Genomic DNA, 15327 nt, shown 5'->3' on the forward strand with positions numbered 1-15327 from the left:
GTGGACCCCACATACTAAATGGGCCGGCCCTTCAACGGAAAGTGGGACCCACTTGTGTTTTTGGCCGGGCCCACTATCTTGCTTGGGCCGGCCCACTTGCTATATGGTGGACCCCACATACTAAATGGGCCGGACCTTTAACGGAAAGTGGGACCCACACTGTGTTTTTGGCCCGACCCACTATCTTGTTGGGCCGGCCCACTTGCTATATGGTGGACCCCACCTACTAAATGGGCCGGCCCTTTAGCTGGAAATTGGGACCCACTGTGTTTTTGGCCGGCCCACTATCTTGTTGGGCCGGCCCACTTACTATATGGTGGACCCCACATACTAAATGGGTCGGCCCTTTAACGGGAAAGTGGGACCCACCGTGTTTTTGGCCGGCCCACTTTCTTGTTGGGCCGGCCCATTTGATCTATTGTGGACCCCACGTACAAAATGGGCCGGCCGGATAGCGAGAAAGTGGGACCCACATGCTAATTGGGTCGGCCCAATAACTTCTTGGGCCGGCCCGATTGTTTTAAGGTGGACCCCACTAGGTAAATGGGTCGGCCCGATAACGGGAAAGTGGGTCCCACGTGTCTTGTGGGCCGGCCCTTTTGCCTGTTGACCGAGTCAAACGAGTGCATTCGGCCGGCCCACATACTTAGTGGGCCGGCCCATTAAAGTTTTGACCGATCAACCTTAGAGGTTAGGCCGGCCCACGTAACTAATGGACCAGCCCGGCTATATAGTTGACCAGGTCAAACTAAGTCAGCTGGCCCGGCCCGCAAACTTAATGGGCCGGCCCGCTTAAGACGTGGCCGAGCCACGTGTGGGCCTACCACCTACCACGGGGTTTCGGCCGGTTAACGCCGTTACGCGCCGGTTAACGGCGTACGCCACGTGGCGGTTGCATGACGTCGGCCAGTCAACGGGCTCCCGGAAACATTTGCGCAACGGTCCGATTTTCCGTGGCGGAAGGGCGCCCAAGCGCGACGGACCGAAAAAATCGTCGTAGGACTTTGCCTGACGCAGTTTCCACAACAGAACCCATATCGTCGGGTTAGGCCCATAGGCGACGAAAAATACCCCTTTTCTTGTAGTGCAATGTATGCCCAGAGCTTCGTAGTATTTGTCCAGAGCTGAATATAACAGATACATGAGCAATCCATGCATATGACTTTCATATATTGCCCAGATTTGCAATATGAGCAAATATCAAACATGTCCAGAACTATGTTATTTTTGCCCAGATTTGATATATAAGATAATATTGGGTAGTTCTTGCACATAACTGTCATTTTTTGCACAGATTTGCACTAAACAAATCAGACTGATTGAATAGTGGAAAAAATATAGTACATATGACTTGTTCAACAAGCACTGATAATGGCAGCAAAATGAGTACTACATCAGTACCAAACATAGAAAATATAACAAGTTTGACTTGGCACTTTCAAACATCACTGCACTAAACAAAATATGGAATAACTAAAACCAGTAGTCTTGACATGATAAAACGCTGAACTACAACATGAGTATATATAGTTTGCCTTGAGCTAACTTAGACATGATTCTTTTAATACAACACTTCCACTTCCAGTTAATAATGTCCCCATGCCTTGCAGCGCGCCAACGTACGGGCAGAAAAAACAAAACTTTGGACAATAAAGAATTCATCAACCTAATAATGTCAGAATAAAACCATTGGATATAACATTATACTCATATTTCAAAACCTCGCATAGCTTCAATGTATAGTGTCTTAACACTGGTTTTCACACTGTAAAAAGGCCAATACAACATCATTTCTATGGAAGAAGAAAGTCTTGTGAATCAAGTTTCTATATTCTAGATCAAAAACTCACAAATCTTTTGGACCAACTTCTGCAAAATTGTAAAGATAAATGAAATGAAAAAATAAATTTAGCAATTATGTTCTGTTGGTATAAATACACAGTACAAAGCACAATTGGAGCCTTTGATTCAGGATACCACGGTTATATAATACACTATATAAAAGCTGATCAGTTCAACGCATCTTATGTTAGTTTAGACACTGTAGATCGCTAATTTATCTCCAACCGTCAGGTGACGCGTGCCCTTCACCTTGAAGTCTCACCGTAATTTCTGTCTCTATATTTTTTTTCCCTTGCTGATTTAATGCTGAAGTTTACCGGTTGATAGAGCAATTCTCGTGTGAGAGATCGGTTCGGCTACTCTTCATCCGGTTTCCCTCCCCGTATTTCTTCAATTGGAACCGGTGTCCCCAAGATCCTCACACGTGACACGTTCGCACCGCTCATTGGGTTTCTGGAAAAATCTCAAGCTTCCCACACCTTTCGTGAACTCAATCCCTTTCCTATGGTCAAACTGACCGAGGTAGACAGGTGTTGCGCCGGCCTCCTCTCCCTCTCTCACTAGCGCTATCCCCAGAACCCCACCTCTCTCTCCCTGGTCGCGGTGGAGGCGGGTGCGCTCGAGGTTGCCGGCCCTGCATCGCGCTCGGATGCCCCATGGCCGTTGCGGTCGATCTGGGTCTCGGCCTTGACTTTGAGGCTGCCGACGCGTTCTTCGTGTCGGATCTCAGCCTTCGCAGCCTGCTCTGCATTATTCTGCATACCCACGGGATCGGGAGCGACTGAGTTGGCTCGCCAGGGAGTTGTCGCCCGCCCCGCGCCCGGTGGCAGCGACACCCAATGGAGGTCTTGCCCGCCCCGCGCCTAGCGGCTGAAGCACCTGACAGAGTTCTCGCCCGTCCCATGCCCAGTGGTAGAAGCACCTAGCGGGACTCTCGCTCCGTCCCGCCCCCGGCGACAGCAGCAGGCGGAGGACCCGCAGCTCTGCCCGGTCCCGAACTGGGTCGCCTCATACTTCAAGTCCGGACCAAAGATTGAGGTCCTCTGGCGCTGTCTTGGAGCTTCAGGTGCCGGAGATTTCCGGATGACGGCGGGTGGCCCAGGGAATCCGCACCGTACTGGGGCTGCGGCGGGACGAAACAAAGGGAGTGGAGTGGCATGGGGTTCCGCGGCGGCGCAGGAAGGACGCGCATAACGATCTGGATGCGGCGTCGCTTGGAAGGGGGCAGCGGGAAGGGAGGTGTGGAAGGACGACCTGTCGCTGCCTGGCAAAAGGATCCCCTCGGGTCGCAGTTCAGCGGTGCTCTCTCCTCTCTCCTACTCGGCCTCTTTGGATCATCCCGTGCTCTCTCTGCTCCAGCCAATAGTTCTACCTACGATTACCTCCGCTGTTCGCCTGTGCATCGTGTGCCGTTTTACCTAGGCCCCTTCAACCCCTCTTCTGGCGCTCCCCCTCTACCTCCTCATGGACTGTACAGGTCCACCATGTTTGCAGAAACTGTGAGGAAGTGGAGGGAGGACTGGTCAACCAATTTCAGATTCTGTCATGTGTTTCGATTTTGTGGGGGAGTACCCAGCTTACGATTTTGGTCTTATGATTTGGTGTGTCAATGCGGGGATTGAAACCTATATGTGTGTGTTGAACTGGAATGAGGAACAAACGTCGTTCGCTGCCAACTCATAATTGGTGAGTTCCTCTCACTCCTTGGATTCATTTGTTTATGGTATGCACATCTAGGTTAAGATATGTTGTGTATCTCACCTCTTGATTTTTTTTCGGAATGTCTCACCTCTTGATGTGACCTTAGTTTCACCTATAAGTCTGAATCTATGAACTATTTCAACTTAATAACTCGGAATCCATTATTTGCGGGGATTGTACTGTAAGTACATAATCAGACACGTCCCTTCTGGAAGTATGTATATCTGATCTCTTGATTGAATTTCTTCACTGTTATTCCTTACAGCAATGCTGGGGGCTTTCAAAATATCCAGCTGATTGATCACTTTGTGATTATACAATTCGGAGGCAAATACTGATTATGCGATACATGAGAGCTCCTAATTTGATCTTCTGCAGACATAGTACGCCGTGATTTCCTTTTGTATCTATGATCTCATCCTGTGGCAGAAGGGAGATTGGCTTCATTTTTGTTGTGGGTTGTTGTATTTAATTATGGATTTTTTGGGGTATTGAAAATCATACTTATGAGCAAATAGCTAGAACTATAGTTCCCCTGGGTGTCTTAACAAGTAAATGATTGAGAGCATAATCATATATCAATTCAGATCAAAAGTGCTAGATCAATGAATGCATGCTTAACATGTGAGTCCTGTATTCTGTTTATGGGTTCCTCTTCTATTCTGAGCAAGCTTTCTATTTCCATGGATCATTTATAAATTTAGAATTGAGACAGATGCTTATTTTGCCAAAAGTTTGGTTGTTGTTGTGTTGTTCTGTCGATTGTTGACTGTGCCATTCGTTGAAATATCCTGTTCTGCTTGGTATCCAATCTCAAAAAAATCATTGTTGGAGGACCCTGAGGTGTACCTCGAGCAACATACAGCTATGGATGGTATGGTTATATGCTTTCGAGAAGTTACCCACTGATTTGTGCACACACTTTCAGTTTACCTTCGCGTTTACGTGTGATCATTCATGTTTGGAATTTTGGCATCAGGGGTGTTCTAATTTTCTCATGCTAAAAGAAGAGAGACTCAGCCTTCATGTTTGCAGTTCACTAACTTAATTCTTTTCTGTTTATTTGGAGCGACAAATACATTATCACTTTGTAGATCCAGTTTTGTAACTGTGAGAAAGGTGTGTCTCCTTCTGGTTCACCCTCAGACGTGGCACCGGAGCCATACTCTGTAGGACGCTGACTATGCTATCACTTAAGGTGGTACTGGTTTCTTTTTCTTCCTTGCATGTTATTGTGTTTGGTGGTGTTGTTGTTCTGCCAGACTTAATGTGAATCTCCATATTAACTGCTGACTTTCTGGATTATGTCACGCCAGTTGCTGTTGATTGCGTTTGCTGGTCGTTCTTTGGTGGGTACTTCTACTGGGTTACCGTCGGTCGGCCCCGTCATTTTTTAGAGGGCACCTCTTCGGAGCCTCGGCCAGGTTTGTTCCTTATGTAGGTACTTTGTTATTTTGTTTTGTTTCTTCTGATTTGCTTGCCTTTTGCAGGTCTTTGCGGGGGTGTTTTGCAGATGTAACCTCTTCATCTTTTTGCCAATGAATTTGCCTCTTTGGCTTGGTGGTGTCCTTTCGAACACGGTTTTCCAGCCGATGTATATGGACATAGTACTTGGCTCCCTGTCCTATTGTTGCATTCTTCTTGACAGCATTCTACTTGGCATTCTTCTTACATGGGCATCTCAAGAATATCATCAACAAACGGGTTAAATTTACTTGCAGTCGATGAAAATGGTGCACCCGCTACTGTGCAGAAATATTTCATATGAGGATGTACTTGGCCATCCGTAGAGGTACACCTGAAGCCTACAACCACACGCATATATATTGGAATGCCAGTACTTTCTGATGCTTGCATCCTGATAACTGATATCAATTTATGTTTCTTTATCTACAGAGCATGTTTTGCATCAAAAGAATCAGCTGTGCTGGGTATTCCTTTTACTGTCTAGACATTTTCAAGACCGTGCTTCACCTGTGCCCAGTCGTAATTATGTACCGCTTGTGCAGCGTAGTTTATTTGTTATTTTAAACTGAAGTCTTCTGTAGTAATAACGGCTGCTAGATAAGCTTACCTACCTACGGTTCGATCTGACTCTGGATAACGACAGCTATGTTTCTCCATCGTCACTCTTTTGTTTTCAATTGTTCACTGGTAAGGATCTGATACAAATGATCTAGCTCATCAAATGGTGGTCCTGCTTCAAAATATACAATTATGACACAAAGTATTCTTGATGTAGCCTATATTTTGCATTAAAACTAAATATCTTGGTGAGCTGGCTTGGGCGAATGCTGTGGTATGGATCAAGTCCAACGTGGTTGGCTTAGGAGAAAACCTCTACTCCATTCCACTTGCAAAATCCAAGGAAACGCTCTTCTGGGTAACCTGCTACTTCCAGAATTCGACAAGCCTAATTGTGCATTGGTAAGTAATGCCACTCTGTGTTACTGAGGACTTGCTCCATAACCACGATCGACATGTTGGAGGTAGAGGTGCCGGTGACACTGCAATCTTTTCCTTTCTACAGCTGTATGGCGTTCTATTATGGTCTTCAGCCTCTGCCTTGACCACTTAATGGTGTTTTGGCTTTAGCAGAACCCTAAGTAACGGGATCTTGATGAATATTAGCCCTTTATTTTCACTATGAAGGAATATTCACAATGATCCAAACCGGCAGAACACATATCTTTCATTCTGTGTATCAAAATTACCCCACGGGCGCGGCGTGGCGCCGCGCCAACGTTTCCTAGTATAACCCACTCATAATCAATTAAGAAATTAACCATGACTCCAATCAGTAAACCTACACTGGAACCCTACGTTATCACCAGGAGTGCAAAACTAAAGGAACCTGAGCCATGCACTATCTCATACCTAATAAGCAGAACGGATTGATTGCATGATAGGTACCTGAGCCATGCAGTACTATCTCATACAGTGGTATTTCAGGCCACATGCGCATCAAAAACGGGTATTTTTTTTTATCAAAGCCTTTCTCATTTAGAAGCCCTAACTTGTATGTATATCAGTTTCACAAAAAAGATAAATTGTATCTATTTTTTCAGCAATATAGTTCTTATCTGCGTTTAATATGAAAACATGGCCTGAGAAATAGGAATGTAAATTAAGTTCAGAACATTCATAATTCAGTTTCATACCTTGCTCGGCGCTGTCTCCGATGTCATAGAAGCTTCCCGCTATCAGCGCCACTCTCCCATGCCGCCATCACCAACTCAGCCTCCTTCATTTTCTTGCCAAATTAGACCGCGAAAATCACTAATCCTGATAACAGACGGGATGACATGCCAATAATTAATTTATGCTAACTAAGACAGGCATCTTCAAGTATTCAAACATAATCGTCAATGGGTAAAAGTAGAATTACAAATTACGCAAGGGTAAACTATTGGAGATTGTCAACGGAGTATGAATGAATCATCTAGTGAAATTAAAAATATGTTAAGTTCATGCGTTTACCCTTGCGGAAAATATCTTTGTAGGCATAAACATAAACATTTGGTGGTCAGAAAACGCGGAAATCCTTCTCTTAATTTCTCTAGACTGGAACGCTAACTCTAGGTTCAGATCCGGAAGAGTATATACAGATTGCTAAAAAAGCTACTACTTCTATACTTCATCAAAAAATATCTTTCCTGTTCGATATCTAAGCTGTATGTGCGTCAGTACATGCGTTTGTGTATTGTGTTCAGCCAGTGTACAGGCAGGCATTGGTCTGGCATCCGCGACTTGCAGATGTTAAGTTCAGCAATTAGCATGATGCAAACGTAAAAGAACCTATCTTCCAAGCTAATCTATGACAAATAAATTTCCAGTGTCGATTCATCAAATTCTACAAGGACGTGAACCCATCCTGTAACACATTTTTCTTGTGGTTCTTTTACTTCAACATTCTTTTGCCATCCAAACCTCTCGTACAAGGCAGCAAATAGGAGGGAACAAATATGCTTAGGCATGCCTCTGTTATTCTCGTCTGACACTTCCCTTGTGCTGAAATACTGTCATTAATGGTATGCAAGTATATACCAAAACAATCATGCATCAAATGACCAACGGTGGAAACATTGTATATATAGTAGATTCAGATCATGCTGGGATAAATTATGGACATGTATAAGTTTACCTCGGAAGAAAATGCTGAGGTGTGAGACAAACCTTCAAGAATAGGAAAAAGCGGCACTGCAGGAGCAGGGCGTCGATGGGCATCTGGCTGCGCGAGCTAGCCCCGCTTCTCTTCTCCTCCCGCTCGTCCTTCCCTTCTCCCAGCGACGCGGTGACGCCTTCATTGACCAGCTCGCCGCCGCGTGCCTAGCTACGGCTCAGGCATGAACTGCAGAGATAATGTTATGTACACCACGGTCCACGGGCGTCTTGCCGATGAGGTGCCCTCTACGACGAATTGCTCTTGTAAAGGAACATGAAAATGGCCATCATCAGAAAATGCTTTCAACGAAACCGAAGAAGCTGGAAATTTAGTTCTACATTAATTTTATAAATAAGAATTTGTTAGAGGGAATATTTTTTACACATTGTTCCTTTCTTTCTATTTCGATACGGAGGTATGAATGGACAGCAGGACTTAACTGTTAATGAAAATACATGTGCCATGCTATTATTTCAGCAGAAGAGTAACTTATTTCTCGAATATTGATACACAGCTGGACCTGAACGAAGTAATGATCTGCTCTCATCATACTTTGGCTTCTCAAATTCTAAGGATTTCTCTGTAATGAAGCATATATTTGTGTTAATCAATAACATGTTATGGTACAGGTTGCTATCACATAACTAAAGAATCTGGCCAGGGCATAAATGGACGTATTTAGGCACAATGGTCATGATTGCATTTCTTCTAGGGGGAACTAAGAACCCTCTGCTTGCATGTTTCAATGGCTCATTTGCACTAATGGATGGGACTGCAGAAACATTTATGCGACATAGGGTATCATGGACAAACATCTGTACACAGTTCTTGAGAATATAGCAGCAAATTATAGGAGATGGGAGTTACTTTGCTGCGTGTTATGGCATGTAGCGACGCCCAGGAACTCGAACGGTGTCGAGGAGGTCAACCGTTGTGGCACCAGTCCAACGTAGTTTAGATCCTCCACTCGGCAGCCACGCCGACAACAGCAGCTACCCGATCCGCTTCAAACTGCCGTCGGCTATTCTGCTCCTCCGGTGCATCAAAAAATATTGATTAGTTGATTGGGGCAAAAGTGATTCTGAATTGCAGCATGGTCCGAATTTGGAAGTTGGGGAGAAATTCAATCCGTCTCATGGGAGGTGGCTGGGGAGAGGATGGATTGGATCGCCATCTTGAGCAGCCGCATGGTCCGAGGAGATTGCCCCCATCCAGTAGTCGTGGCCGCCCTAGCTTTGTCTCCATCGTGTGCATCGGCGGATCCGACGCAGGAAGCTTGAGCGACCGGTGCCGCCCAAAAGTCCCGATTGCTGGCGCCGCCCCAACCTGGCCCCTGTCCTCCGCGACCCGCGGCTGCACGAGACAGGGAGGGACGGCCTCCTTCTCCACGCTACTGTAGGAACAAGCGGCGGAGGGTGGTCGGCGGCTCGGGTTGTGGAATCCGTGCAGGGGAGGAGGATGACGAGGTGAGGGGCGAGGGTTTCAGTGTTGGAGATATGCCCAAGAGGCAATAATAAATTGGTTATTATATATCTTTATGTTTATGATAAATGTTTATATACCATGCTATAATTGTATTAACCGAAACATTGATACATGTGTGTTATGTAAACAACAAGAAGTCCCTAGTAAGCCTCTTGTATAAATAGCTTGTTGATTAATTGATGATCATCGTTTCATGATCATGAACATTGGATGTTATTAATAACAAGGTTATGTCATTATGTGAATGATGTAATGGACACACCCAATTAAGCGTAGCATAAGATCACGTTATTAAGTTCATTTGCTATAAGCTTTCGATACATAGTTACCTAGTCCTTTCGACCATGAGATCATGTAAATTACTTATACCGGAAGGGTACTTTGATTACATCAAACGTCACTGCGTAAATGGGTGGTTATAAAGGTGGGATTAGGTATCCGGAAAGTATGAGTTGAGGCATATGGATCAACAGTGGGATTTGTCCATTCCGATGACGGATAGATATACTTTGGGCCCTCTCGGTGGAATGTCGTCTAACTAGCTTGCAAGCATATGAATGGTTCATAAGAGACCACATACCACGGTACGAGTAAAGAGTACTTGTCAGAGACGAGGTTGAACAAGGTATCGTGATACCGATGATCAAACCTCGGGCAAGTAATATATCGCGTGACAAAGGGAATCGGTATCGTATGTAAATGGTTCATTCGATCACTAAGTCATCGTTGAATATGTGGGAGCCATTATGGATCTCCAGATCCCGCTATTGGTTATTGGTCGGAGAGAAGTCTCAACCATGTCCGCATAGTTCGCGAACCGTAGGGTGACACACTTAAGGTTTGATGTCGTTTGAGTAGATATGGAATATGGAATGGAGATCGAAGTTTTGTTCGGAGTCTCGGATGGGATCCAGAACATCACGAGGAGTTCTGGAATGGTCCGGAGAATAAGATTCATATATAGGAAGTCATATTCCAAGTTTGGAAATGATCCGGTGCATTTATGGAAGGTTCTAGAAGGTTCTAGAAAAGTCCGGAAGAAAGGCACTATGGAAGGTGGAGTCCCAGAGGGACTCCACATGCTAGGCCGGCCAAACCCTAAGGGGAGGAGTCCCAGGTGGACTCCACCAAGGGTGGCCGGCCACCCCACCCCAAGGAAAGGTGGGAGTCCCACCTTGAGTAGGACTCCCTCCTTGAGTAGGTTTTCCACCAAAGGTAGGTTTTGGTGTTGGGGTCTTATTCGAAGACTTGGACTACAACTCTTGGGGCTTCCACCTATATAAGGAGGAGCAAGGGGAGGGGGCCGGCCACCCCCAAGACCACAAGTTGGCCGCACCCCCTTGGCCGGCGCCCCAAACCCTAGCTGCTCCCCAAACCCTAGCCGCCTCCTCCTCCACCACAACTCCCGCAGTGCATAGGCGAAGCCCTGCCGGAGTTCTCCACCACCACCGCCACCACGCCGTCGTGCTGCCGGGATTCCGAGGAGGATCTACTACTTCTACTGCCCGCTAGAACGGGGAGAAGGACGTTGTCTTCATCAACACCGAACGTGTGACCGAGTACGGAGGTGCTGCCCGATTGTGGCACCGTCAAGATCAAGATCTTCTACGCGCTTTTGCAAGCGGCAAGTGATCGACTACATCCACCCCGAGATCTAATCTCGTTAAGCTTTGCGAATCTTCGAGGGTTAGTCTCTTCATCTCCTCGTTGCTACCGTCTACTAGATTAGATCTTGGCTTGTGTTTCGTTCTTGCGGTAGGAAATTTTTTGGTTTTTATGCTACGAATCCCATCAGTGGTATCAGAGCCGTGTCTATGCATAGATTGGTTGCAGGAGTAGAACACAATTGTTTTGTGGGCGTTGATGCTTTGTTGTCTTTAGTTCGAGTACTTTGCATCTTTGTGGCATAGTGGGATGAAGCGGCTCGGGCTAACTTTACATGACCGCGTTCATGAGATTTGCTCCACGCTCGATATGCAACTTGTATTGCATAAGTGGCTTTGCGGGTGTCTGTCTCTCCTACTATAGTAAAGATCCAATTTACTCTTTCTATTGACAACATTAGTATCACCGTTGTGGTTCATGTTCGTAGGTAGATTGGATCTTATGCGAAAACCCTAAACCACGTAAAATATGCAAACCAAATTAGAACCGTCTAACTTGTTTTTGCAGGGTTTGGTGATGTGATATGGCCATAATGTGATGATGAATATGTATGAGATGATCATTATTGTATTGTGGCAACCGGCAGGAGCCTTATGGTTGTCTTTAAATTTCATGTTGAGTAGTATTTCAAAGAAGTTGTAATAGTTGCTACATGGGAGAACAATCATGAAGACGACGCCATGTACCTTGACGCTACGCCGACGATGATGGAGATCATGCCCGTTGATGATGGAGATCATGTTCGTGCTTTGGAGATGAAGATCAAAGGCGCAAAGACAAAGGGGCCATATCATATCACATATGAATTGCATGTGATGTTAATCCTTTTATGCATCTTATTTTGCTTAGATCGCGACGGTAGCATTATAAGATGATCCCTCTCACTAAATATCAAGATAATAAAGTGTTCATCCTTAGTATGCACCATTGTTAAGACTTGTCGTTTTGAAGCATCTCGTGATGATCGGGTGTGATAGATTCTACATGTGCATACAACGGGTACAAGCCAGTTTTGTACACGCGGGTACTAAGGTTGCCTTGACGAGCCTAGCATGTACAGACATGGTCTCGGAACATGGGATACCGAAAGGTAGAGCATGAGTCATATGATTGATATGATGAACACTTGGGTGTTCGCCATTGAAATTACATCTTGTTCGTGATGATCGGATTTGGTGTGGTGGATTTGGTTCGTGTGATCACTAAGACAATGCGAGGGATATTGTTTTGAGTGGGAGTTCACCTAGTTTTTAATTTTGTTGAATTAAAAACTAGGTGAGCTCCTCATTATTAAGTGCAGTCAAATCCACTGCACCAAATCCCGTCATCAAAATGTGGCTTTCAATAGCGAGCACACAGAAAATTTAAATCATATCAATCATATGACTGTAGTCTCTGTAGAGACCATGTCTAACTACATGCTAAATCCGTCAAAAATCACCCACAACAGCTTGCTGGATTGTATGCACATGTGAAGTCTAAGCTCACACGATCATCACGAGATCTCAAAACGACAAGTCTGCTGTGGTGCATACTAGGATAGTTTACTTATTATGCTGATGACTAATTATTATAATTAAATAAAGCAAAAATAAAATGCATAAAGATTGGCATCACATGCAATTCATATGTGATGATATGGCGATAGCATTAACAAGCCTTCATCTCAAAGCTACGAACATGATCTCCATCATCAGCAGGCATGATCATATGGTGAATCGGCATCAGACCATAAGAGAATCGTCTTCATGATTGTTCTCCATGTAACAACTATTACAACTTCTAATACTATACATGAAATTTAAAGACGACCATAAGGCCACACAATGATCGTCTCATACATATTCATCACATTATAACCATCTAATCACCCAAACTCTCTACCAAAAAAATAGGCAGTTCTACAGGCCCCCCAGTTTGCATATTTTCGTGGTTTAGAGGAGCACAGCATAAATTTACTCGCGAGGCATGAACAACGATGATACTAATGTTGTCAGTGAAGAGTAAATTGGATCTTTACTATGAGTAGGAGAGGCGGTACCGCAAGCCCTTATGCAATACAAGTGCATATGAAAGCGTGGAGTAAATCTCATGAGCAGCTAGATCCATCAAAAGCTCATCCCGCTATGCCACAAAACAGAAGTACTGTTCTGCAAGACAACAAGCATCAGCATACAAAACTGAGTGTGTGTTCTACTCCTGCAACACCAATCTATGCGACCGATACATTCTGCTTGATGAGAACAAACAACACCCAAAAACTTCAAAAAAATTCTAAACATAGAGCGAGCCACAAGCCAGAGTCTGTCTCTAATAATGGGCTGACCAACAACCGAAGAACCATAAAAAAATAAGCGAGATTAGATCAGTGGATGTGTCGATCCTTGCCGCAGCTACTCAAAGCGCGTGTAGAGCGTCTTGATCTTGTGGTGCCCCATCGGCGACACCTCGTGCCGATCTGCGTTCGATGTTGTGATGAAGACAGCTCTCCCCGTTCACAAAACGGGCGATGAGCCGCTCGCAGAGTCGACAGCGTGGGGTTGAGCGCGGCAAGAGGAACAAAACAGCTTTCAGCAAATTGATTTATATATATAGTGAAATTTGAAATTTCACTAATCCCATTTAGAATAAGACTAACACCAAAGCCCTGCCTTTGGTGGAAAACTACTCGAGTCCTCTCAAAATTGGGACTCCCACCTGCTGGGGTGAAGTGGCGGCCTGCGGTAGATCACACAAGACTCTCAAATTTGGCGGAAGCCTATATGAGTCCTGCGGATCCACCCTTCATGGTGCCTAACTAGGACTTTCTAGAACAGCTTCTAGAAACCTTCCGCTAAATACGCCGAGTCATTTCAAACGGGCATAACTTCCTATATAGTCTTATTCTCCGGACCGTTCGAACTCGTGATGTTCGGATACAAAATCAGACAGAACAACCATTCCGTGATTCAAAATCTACTCAGCGACATCAGAAACTTTACAAGTGTCACCTAGACCGCCCGACTCCCTCTTTCGAACATGGTTGCCGTGTGGCCAATGAAAAGCGATCTGATGCGGGTGTAACAACTTCCACCTATTCAACGATGACTTGAGTGTCGAGATAGTGTTACATCGATCCGTTCCCTTGTCCTTGTGATATATCACACAGCAGATGTTTGATCATGTGATATCCGCGACGACAAGTGCTTTACTTTCAAAGGTGGTATGTGATACATGAGCCATTCACGAAACTAGTAAAGACGACATTCATTTCAGAAATTTAAAGCATATAGTCATCGGCCCGTCCATATAATCCTTCAAAGCTTTATTCGGATACTAATCCCACACCTTTATAACCACTTGTTTACTGCTGATGACACGACGATGTAATGAAAGTACCCTCCATTTTCGTGTATAAGTGTACATGATCTCATGGTCGAAGGACTAGGTAACTATGTATCGAAAAGCTTATAACAAATGAACGATGATCTATGCTGAAACAGCCAGATATTGTCACATACATCGATAATGACATAACCTTGTTGTGTGGCATCCAACGTCCATGATCATGAAGCGATGATCATCAATTGGTCAACAAGCTAGTTATACAGGAGCTTACTGATGACTTCTTGTTTACATAACACGCATGTATCAATGTTCGGTTAATACAATTATAGCATGATATAAACTATTTAGCATAAACATAAAGATATATAATAACCAATTTATTATTACTCTTAGATATCTCAACAACTGAAGGCCCTAAGCCCATAAACACAGTCTCCCACGCGCGTTCCCAACGGCGCGACCGTGTTCCTACAGTAAGCGTGGAGAAGAGGCAGTCTCACTGTCTCGATCATAAGCACAGTGCGAAAAACATTACAGCAGTGGCATCTTAGGCGACATAGTCAAACTCAATGCTGTGTCGGATAATATGATGTTTATCAGGCGGCTATTTTAAATTTTCGGACAAATGCGACAGCGTCCATCCGTCTCTCCATGAGGCGGATTAAGCCCAACTTCAAATTAGGACCATGCAATTCCAGAATCACTGCCCCAATCAACTAATCTGATATTTTGATACACCGGAAGCGAGGCTTCGCCCGGCGGCAGACAGTCGGAAACTCTTGTTAATCGGCGTGGCTTTCAGTGGAGATCAAACTACGTTGTTTCGAGGCCTGCCCTGTGACTCGACACCCGTTATTCCTGGGCGTCGCCCGATACCATAACACGCAGCACGTAACTCCCCATCTTCCTATATTTGCTGCTATATTCTCAGAGCTGTGTACAGATGTTTGTCCATGACTCACCTATGTGCATAGGCCCAAGAGTCCCCCAATCCATTAGTGCAAATGAACCATATTAAGCATCTAGCGAGAAAGAGGAATTCTTGGGTCCCCTAGAAAAGCAATCATGACCATTATTATATGTCAGTCATTTGGCCAGGTAGTGTGACAACAACCACCAATACCATAACATGTATTGATTAA

At 44.8% G+C, this 15327-nt stretch overlaps 1 long non-coding RNA gene across 1 annotated transcript; it reads left to right on the plus strand.

Moving 5' to 3' along the window:
* Window positions 1-3078: 3078 nt before the first annotated feature.
* On the plus strand, window positions 3079-5659 carry LOC124686856. Its single transcript, XR_006997973.1, has 4 exons — window positions 3079-4741; window positions 4860-4967; window positions 5034-5335; window positions 5440-5659. It is a non-coding gene; the product is annotated as an uncharacterized LOC124686856 (long non-coding RNA).
* Window positions 5660-15327: the final 9668 nt, after the last annotated feature.

Source organism: Lolium rigidum, chromosome 2 (genome assembly GCF_022539505.1).
Source record: "Lolium rigidum isolate FL_2022 chromosome 2, APGP_CSIRO_Lrig_0.1, whole genome shotgun sequence".
NCBI classification, from domain to species: Eukaryota; Viridiplantae; Streptophyta; class Magnoliopsida; order Poales; family Poaceae; genus Lolium; species Lolium rigidum.